Source organism: Solanum stenotomum, chromosome 12, assembly GCF_019186545.1.
Source record: "Solanum stenotomum isolate F172 chromosome 12, ASM1918654v1, whole genome shotgun sequence".
Taxonomy (NCBI): Eukaryota; Viridiplantae; Streptophyta; class Magnoliopsida; order Solanales; family Solanaceae; genus Solanum; species Solanum stenotomum.
Genome location: NC_064293.1, coordinates 29,314,364 through 29,324,290, shown reverse-complemented (window position 1 = coordinate 29,324,290; position 9,927 = coordinate 29,314,364). Strand labels below are relative to the sequence as shown.

Sequence of the window (9,927 nt, the reverse complement as noted above, 5' to 3'; positions counted from 1 at the left end):
TTACTAAGAATTGGGGGATGAGGAAGGGCAAATGGAGAGCTGATTGTAAGGTGTGGAATTTAATCATCTTATACAGCAACAACAACAAATGCGTGTGATTTTACAAGTGAGATTTGAGAAGAGTAAGATTTACACAATCTATTTCTTATTTTTATTAGGGTAGAGATTATATCCAATCGATCCTTGTCAACCTTCCTCTTTTATTTGAGCTTAAGATTAACCTTGGTTAAATGTGAAGAATAATGACTCTTTTATTTGAGCTTAAGACTAACAATGAAAGCGAGCTCATACAAGACAAACCTTGAATGTGAAGAATAACTTCCATTGTTTTAAGTCTACAAAGATTTTATAACAAAAAGTATATTAATGTTCACTGAAGAAGAAGGTCGTCAATAGTTGCCCATTTTTAATTTCCCTCTAACTCCGAGTCCGGAATTTAAACCTTATAGTTGAAGTTAGAAGGTGTTTCTTGATACATATGTATCATCATTTATCCTTTCGTACCAATCTAGGAACAAACAAACTTTTTACGTGTTTTCGAAAAATTATTTCACTTTATTTTTTAAAAATATAGAAGTATCTTACTTCTTTTCAATTCTATACCAAAAGATGTAATTTTCTATTCAATATTTTTTTAAAAAAAATTCAAAAATTCCTTTTAATTTCTTAAACTTGGTCTCCATCAAAGTAATTAAAATGGGACGGAGGCAGTAGTACAGTAAAATTAATGGGCTGCCGTGATTGGGTCCGCTGACCCGTTTTCCTGCCCTCTGTTCATCGAGCTCTGGCAATGCCGTCTTCGCTTAATCCCAGTTTGAAAAGGAATGAGCGAGACACGAATTATAAGAGGGAAAGGATGAAGCTGATTCACTGGACCTTCTTCTTCAACTTATAACAATTATGGCCACTTCTGATTCTCAGCGTCGCCGCGTTTTTGGTTAGCATTTCCCCCTAATTTTCTGTATCTCTCAGTTTTATGAAATTCTGTGTGGATTATTGTAATTATGCAAACTGTGTTGCTGAATTAGTTGAAATTTGAAAAGATTAGAACTTTAACCAATTGGACACACTGGGTTGCTTTTGTGTGTATATTAGTACTGATAGTAGGATATTAACGTAATTTAAATTTATTTGTGGGTGATGTAGTTGGTAATATACCATATGATGCTACTGAGGAGCAACTAATGCAAATCTGTGAGGAGTTGGACCAGTTGTTTCCTTCAGGTCGGTTTATTTTCTTTGCCTTCTCCCTTAATTGACTCAGGGACTGCTTTATCTTTGTTTTATTTAGTTAAAGCAGCTGATTTTGTTATCCGTAGGAGGATATAAAAGACTGTCCTTTTGCAAGTTTCCAACTTACAAGTGCACGAACATTATAGTATCTGTAAGAAAATAGTGAAGATGATAAAACAAATACTCTTTTAACCTTTTGATCATCCCAAATTCGGTGTTTTTTGTAATGCTGATTTTCTGGTCATTCATCCCTGTAGATGTTAGTTTGCTGATTGAGGATTTGAGGTGACTAATGGACAAAGTGAATTCTACAGCTAGAATACCTAATATCATTTAATCTTTTGTATAAAAATGAATGCATGTCCAGTTCCAAAAAATAAATAAAAAATGAATGCTTGAAGTTTTTATCGCAGCTGGTCGGAAACTTATCACCAGCAAGGATTTTTAAATTCTGTTTAGAGGGAATTATGTGGAGGATGACTGACTGAAGGAGACTCTTTTTCATCTGATAGGAGCTGATTTCTTCCTCCTCCTCCTTTTCTTACTTGGATGAGTCCACCTAGCATTTCTCATCTTTCTATTCACTCTATTTTCCTCCTCAGATTAGTGATTGATAAAGAAACTGGGAAACCAAAAGGTTATGGATTCTGCGAATACAAGGATGAAGAGACTGCATTAAGTGCTCGCCGCAACCTTAAGGGGTACGAGATAAATGGTCGGCAGCTAAGAGTTGATTTTGCTGAAAATGATAAAAATTCTGACAGAAATCGTGAACAGGTAATACATTTAAATTTCCTTGGACAATTTATTGTATTACTCCTTACCAAAAACTACTACAGAGTTTATTTCTCTACCTGTTTTTTAATTTCTTGTCCCTGGAGTGAACATCCATTTTCCTGCTTGTCTCAACCAAAATATCCATATATATTAAAGTTATTGGATTTTATGGTTCTCAACAACTGGCGTCTGGCTATTTCAAAACCATGACAGTGTTAGTGGAGTTGTGAAGATGCTTAAATTTCATATAAGGTGGTGTTGGCATCTCATTAGGTTCTGTGGGAGATGAAGGTGGTGTTGGCATCTCACTAGGATCGTGATGAACTTATTCTTTTTTAAGGTATCCAGCATTAATGTGACTGGCTTCTATCCTGGTTAATGACAAAATTGGTATCTGGTGCTTTAACCATTTTAGCTACCTGCAATTAGCTCACTTATTCTACTTTTGCCTCTACAGTGTTTCACCTAGCTGACTTGCATATGTCAATTTCTTCGTAGTCGTTCGTAGATTTTGGGGATCACATCTTACTCTAACTTTTCTGTTTGATACCCTATCTTGATCTGGACATCTAAACTAGTCATTAGCGCATAAAACTTGTTGAAGTAAAGTATTCATCATGACAAAGTTTCAGATATATAGTTTGTTCAGTTGGAAGAATCTATGATGCCCTTCAATCTTGAATTAACTGTCTTACTTTCTATTTTGAATTAAAATTAAGATCTTTTTGATGAAGTGAGATAATTGCATTGACAGAGTCAACAGAAGATTCAAATTACAGAAGTATGATGCGACTCCTATATTGAATCAGGGAGTCGATGATGTCCAAAACTAACTTGGATCATTTACTTCCTCATGTTTTTATGTTTGTTTTTTTTCAAAACTGGTATCTACTTCCCCATGATTTCACCAACAAAAAGGGTTTGGAAGGTGTTTAGCATGTTATCATTGGAATGGTCACTGAATTCTCTTCAAAGATCATGCGCTGGTTCTTACCACTAGACCAATCCCCTAGGCATTATCCAAAACATTATTGATCAGTGGTAATCTTCCTCCATGGATAAGTACTGCTTTTCCACATATCCAACTTCCTCCCTATTCTTCTATTGCTCCTTGCCACGCATCAGACGCTCTATGATTTTACCTCCAAATGTAGACCCCAGTGTTGTGAAAGGCAATTGCCTCGTCCACAATGGAGAGAGGTGAGGCGACCCTTCATCGCCTTTTAGCTTTGTGGCGAGGCAATCTTCAAAAGGCGACAGCATGATGACAAAAGGCGAGAAGCAAGTGGCGAGAAAGGCAAGAAAGGTGTCACCTTTTGTATTTTCTTAAGAAAAGGCGACCAATTTAGGATTTTAAAAGTTAAAAGGTAATTTTAGGGTTTTCAACTAGACTCCTTCGGCGACTAGCCAGACTTTTCCGGCAACTCCAAAGTCTAAATCAATACATATTTCTTCTTTTCTTCTTCAGTTTTCTTCTTCCTCTGGTTCTTTTTCCTTCTTCTTCTTCAGACTTTAGAATCACTTCTACCTTTGTTTTGACTTTTTGTTATGTTTTTTTTCTCATTCAAGTTCTAGACTTTTAGTATGTACTATCTATTTTCAGTTTTTGAATTGAAATATTTGCTAATATGTTATTGCTATTGAGATTTTGATTATTTACATATGCAATTAAATATTTTAATTTTTTGGTATTAAATGGTGCCGCACTTTAAAAAGGCGAGCGCCTCGCCGCTCACCTCGCCTTGTGGTGACTGGTGAGACAGACCCTTGTCGCCTTTTATCTCCTTTTGCCGTCCAAAACACTGGTAGACCAAGTAAGCAGCAGGAAATTGTCCTGTTTTTCACCCCAAAATCATAATTAACTACTGAATTTCCCCCAGCATTAATTGGATAAAGAAGGCTCTTGCTCATGTTAATGTGTAAACCTGAGGAGGCCAGCAATATACTTCCTTGACTGAAATGAGGAATTATTTGCTACAATGTTTAAGTTTTCATTTTTCTTGCTATAAAAAAGGTGCAATTTCACGAACGTCTATTCTAAAATGTAAATTCTCTAAAAAGTTAGCTTCATCTACATTGTTAAATCCTCTTTCATTTACATACATCAAAACTCCAATTGTTACCTAAAAGTTGTGCCCGGTCAGAAGACTGTTCCTAAATTAGGATGCAAGTAGCACTTTTTAATATTCAAACCCCTCTTGAAGAGAAGGGCAGAAGCATAAATATTGTGAGAGAACTTCATCTGTGACGTATTACCATTATTTTTCTGGACGTCAATTTTTCCAACTCAAGCAAATACTTTGTTGAACCCCACCAAATGAGAAAAGAGAAACGAACAAAAAATTAGCATGTAAGGAAAGCAAATGCTTCTTTTCTCTAATTTTTAATAACATCTATTCAATTGACCATGTTTGTCTTTTCGGCAGGGTCGCGGCGGACCTGGTATGACTGCGAATGTTGGTATGTTTCAATTTCACTTCTGATTTTCACCCTTTCTTTTTCAATAAGCAAAATAGAGAAGGGTCATATCATCAATTGTTTTTTATCCTCTTTGAAATTAGAATCTAACATTTTCTATGGTAATGTCTATCAGATCCCCAAAAACACATTGGGGGACCAGCTGTCCCTGTGGATTCTGCACTTCAGCAGCCATTAGGCATGTCAGTAGCTATGACTGCTGCAGCCGTTATGGCAGGAGCTCTTGGAGCTGCTCAGAGTGGCTACTCATTCAGTCAGTCTGGGATAGATCCTTTAACACTACATATGTCCAAATTGTCTAGGAGCCAACTGAATGATGTTATGTCTGAGTTCAAGGTCAGGATGTTGATTGCATACGTCTCCAACTCATGATATTTCTAGTTCTGCTTGAATATTGCTGCAAAATTATAAAATAGCAACAAACTTGGACAACATACCCAATGTAATCCCACAAGTATGCTAGCCTTGTGGATAACTGCTAGACATGATTATTGTAATTTTGATGACAGGCAATGTGTACACAAAACAAGGAACAGACACGCCAACTGCTGCTAGCAATTCCAAATTTGTCAAAAGCTCTTTTTCTGGTATTAACCTATGGTAGATGCTCAACATATTGCAAGTTTCTGCTGTTGTTTAGTATTTTTGTTATTGCTGACTTCAAAACAATCATCTATTCTTCATTGCAAATTGCATAGCCGTTTTTCTTTTCTGGAGTGCTGAGCATGCTTTATTGCAACATGAAGGGTGTCATATTACTTGTTCTCAGCATCAGAATATCACTGTTGTTTCTTTTTACATTGCATGATTATTGAAACCACACAGTTACTAGTTTGTATTTGTTTGCCAATGCAGGCACAGCTAATACTGGGAATGGTAACCCAACCAATGGTTCGTTCACTGGCTCCTTTGTTTTAATACCTCTCTCTCTCATATATATTTATATAGATAAGCTGTCAAAATGTATCTTTTCAAAATTCATATAGGTTTCCTTTCCTTTATTGTTCTTTTGAGTTTGATTCCTATTGTTTTGGTATCAGAATCACGTTAAGGATCGCCTAGTTCTTGATTTTATTTGAAAATCAGCAGACACACATATATTGTCTTCATTTTATTTAGGGCATTCTACTGCTGCTGCTGTTTTAGTTGTTTTTTGAGGAATCAGTTTGTCAAAGAGCCACACCTGATAATCTTTGAAATTTGCAGTTGCAGACGCTAAACATTCGGCAATCTGCTGCACCTAAGCTGCAGCCATTGGTTCTAGATAGTCAGCAAAGTCAACAACTGGCAACTCAGTCTCTTCGTGGGTTACCCCCACTTCCTCCTAGTTTACTCCCCCAGGCACAGCCTCAGACTCAACTAGCACAATCGCAGAACCAAGTTTTGCAAAGTCAGTTGCCTAAGCCTTCTAGAAATCCTTCCATCAATGCAACCCAAGTCAATGTGTCAATTAATCCACCAGTTCAAGTGGGAACTTCTGTTGCTGTAAAGCAGCAAATGCAGCCTTTTTTCTTACAACAAGCTGGGCCAGTTGCTTCCATGAATTTTACATATAATAGTCAGCTGGGGACAGAAAAGACAAGATATCATCCTCCTCCTTCATCAATGCGTACCCCATCATTGGAACAAGGTTCTCAGGTGTATATCTTTATTTACTGTTAGTCTACAACTGCAACAAACGAACACAGCTGGCAAAATATAAAATCTATGGGAACATTGATTTGAAAATAAGTTAATAAGGACAATATAACTTACTTTGGATGATTGTCATGCTTGAATGGTTAAGTAATTTTCCAAAGAATAAATTTTCCGTAGAAAGGAAGAGAGCTTAAATATTGGATTCTCTTAATAGATTTAGGATGAAACAAGAAGATGACTAGAATCTTATGCAAAAGGTTGCTTTATAATACAAGCTCTGCTCCTTACCCCTTTTCTACTCATGGAAAATTTACTTGATATGTCTCCCAAACACAATAAAATAGGAAGTCCATAGGATAGTATCTATATGGAACAGTATGTATCTTTCTGCAAGAGACTTACCTTCAGTGATGTTATAGTTTGTTTCTTCCAAAGGGACATCAATGTGAACTTGTATAATTTTATTTTTTTATTAACAGGGAAATCCTTCAGTAGTGTCTGGTGTCTTGGATAATACGAATAAAGACTCTCAACGACCCCAGGCTCCTAATAATTCATCTTTGATTACCAGACCAGCTTACCCTTCAGGTTTGCCTGAGGTGAAGAGAGGGGCAGCATATAATCTAGATCTTCTGAGTCGGCCATCGAAAACGACAAGGCTAAATGATGGAATAAGTTATGCCTTACCTGATGCAAGTGTATCTATGCCCCAGTCAGGATGCTCGACTCAAGTTTTAGCTGCAGCAGAAATGTCAAACCCTGATAAACAAGCTACTCAGGTAATTTTAGAGTGTTGAGGTTTCTTTGTAATCAATTGAAGGAACTTAAGATAGATCAATTGCAAATGATAAGTGAATTTAGATGTTTCTACTTCCATTTGTTTTATTGCTTGATATATTGATTTGAAAGTGTGCATAACTAATACATTCGATGCATACAATCTTCAATGTGAATATGTTAAATGCCCCTTAGTGTTTTGATTTGATACTTTATTTAGAATCGCATGGGATGTAACAGGTACAGCTTCCCTCGGACGTTGAGTCTGCCTTGCTGCAACAAGTACTGAGTCTCACTCCTGAGCAGTTAAGTGCACTGCCACCAGATCAACAGCAGCAGGTCATTCAGCTCCAACAGATGCTTCGGCAGCCAACATAGCCAAACTTTAATACGTGACAAGGACCTCAGATACTTGCCCCACCGAAATAATTGTGCAGAAGGGCATGTTGTCTTTTGGATCATTTACCATATTGTAAAGTGATTGATTTCCAAAGGATTGTTAAAATGCACTTGGGTGTATTACATTCATGTAATGACTATAAGCAGGCTGTTTACAAGCTAAATGAAAGAAAGAGGAAAGAGTTTTGTAGCTCCAGTTGTACTCAAGCATTAAATATTTATTCCTATTATTGTTCTGAAGAACCCTATGAAAGTGTGGTACTCGATATCACCCTCATATAGGGATGACAATTGAGGCAGGATAGGGCGGGTCAAAGCTTTTATTTTCAAAAATTAAACGGGAAGCACCCGATAAAAGTGTAATACTCGATGCCACCCTCATATAGGGATGACAATTGGGGCATGATAGGGCGGGTCAAAGCTTTCTCATATAAGGATGACAAATGGGGATGGTATAGGGTGGATCAAAGCTTTTAGAAATAGTTTATCACTTACTACTTGAGCGACTATTAAATTTTGTCCAATTTAATGTTGCAACGGGTAAATTGAAGTAATTAGCAGCCACATGAACTTTCAATTAATTCATAGTTAATGTACAATTTACTGCTGATATTTTTTATTAATGTGTTAAAAAAGGTTTGAGTTTGAATTAATTGATCTTTAAATATAGTATAATAGATCTACTGCTTTTACCGTAACAAAAGTAATCAACAACTAATATATCTAAAAAATTACTAAAACAAGAAATGAAAATGTAATGTTAGAGTGATTAGATAGAAAGAAATACTAAATTTTGATAATGAAAATAAAGAATATGTAAATAGGAACTGAATGAAGCGCGGCTAAACAAAGCTAAATAGAGGGCAAAGCTATATTTAAACAAGACAAACGTGGTAGAACAAAGCAAAACTTTAACAGGGAGAAACTGACCCATCCCGCACCGCCTCATTGTCATCCCTGCCCTTTATCCTTATATGGACATTTGAGTCATGTAACTGGTGAAAGCCAAAGTCAGGTTCTAACGGCTCGTTTGGTAACTGGTTAGTGTTATGTAAGTATTAGACTATCTCTAACCCTCTTCTATTTTACTCTCTATTCTCTATATTTAGAGAGTAAAATAGAGAATGGATACTCCAACCCACTTTCATATCACTCTCTATTCTTCAAATTTAGAGCGTTGAATAGTAGTTCTCCAAATTTGGAGAATAGAGAACTACTATTCACACTCTCTATTTCACTTTTTCAAAACTTTATTATTATTTCTAATTAACATATTATTTTACATATTATGTCATTAATTAAATATCTAATATTCATAAAAAAAAATTAAATGTAATATAATATTTTAAAAAATATATTATTTAATATATACTAGTACTTTCATCCCGAATTAATAGTATTTTGATTTTTTCTAATTTTCGTCAATAATATAATTTGATTTTATTATTAATTTTCACTATAAAAAATACACAAAATTAAAATGATAAGATGAAAATTTTAATTTAAAAATACAATACATAATATGATAATTTAAATACAAGATAACAATACAATACATAACATAATGACTACATGTATTATACTGCACAACATGATAATTGAGGATGAACGTGAAAATGCACCAATTCAAGATGTCGTAGAGGCTCCAACTCCAACGACAGAAATTGTGGTAAATGAAAATCCCCGGTTTGAATAATTTTTAGCTAGACATAAAAAATTTAAGGACAAAAATGCACATTTTGAACTCCATAATGCATTAATAGAACATTTATGGGAGCAACGTAATAATTTTGAAAATTGAGTGTTTATGTATTGTATTTCACTTTTATTTGAATTTGTCCACTAATTTGTATATTATATTATATTTTCTTACAATTTATGTTATTTAAAAATTAAGAATAAAATATAATTTTATATTAAATAAAAAAATTGAAAAAATAAAATTTTCTATCACATGAAAATCTATATTACTTTAAAATCATGAACTCCTAACTTGAATGTTAAATTACTATAATATCCCTAACTTAGGTTGTGACTTTTTCGATCAGTTGTGACTTTTCCTATAAGTTGTGAATTTTTTCAAAAGGTTGTGATTTTTCGATGAGTTGTGACTTTTCCAATGAGTTGTGACTTTTTCAATAAGTTGTGATGTAGATATATGCTTCTGAATAACTATTTCCAAAATTATTAGACTTCTTAAGAGTTAGATAATTGTCATGATTTTTTTTTTTGATGTTCAAGACAAAGAATGACTTTATTTATCAATTTTACTTTTGTGAATTAGATTGTCAGGAAGTTTGCTTCAAAATAGTTATTATTACATAAACATAGATGTATTAGTTTATTTTTATTATTTATTTAATAACTATTTTTTATGAGATAAATATTTCATTAATGCAAATATCTATCTATATCTATATCTATATTACCTTAAAAACATGAACTCCTAACTTGAATGTTAAATTACTATAATATCATTAACTTAGGTTGTGACTTTTTCGATGAGTTGTAACTTTTTCGATAAGTTCCGACTTTTTTCAAAGGGTTGTGATTTTTCGATGAGTTGTGACTTTTCCAAAGAGTTGTGACTTTTTCGATAAGTTAAGACTTTTTTCAAAGGGTTGT

General features: G+C 34.4%; 1 pseudogene across 1 annotated transcript; it reads left to right on the top strand.

Moving 5' to 3' along the window:
- The first annotated feature begins 798 nt into the window (after positions 1-798).
- On the top strand, positions 799-7,492 carry LOC125848538 (cleavage stimulating factor 64-like; annotated as a pseudogene). The gene is made up of 10 exons (XR_007444532.1): positions 799-937; positions 1,147-1,224; positions 1,836-2,010; positions 4,437-4,470; positions 4,604-4,824; positions 4,998-5,075; positions 5,344-5,379; positions 5,695-6,126; positions 6,606-6,905; positions 7,144-7,492. The product of XR_007444532.1 is annotated as a cleavage stimulating factor 64-like (transcript).
- The last annotated feature ends 2,435 nt before the right edge of the window (positions 7,493-9,927 follow it).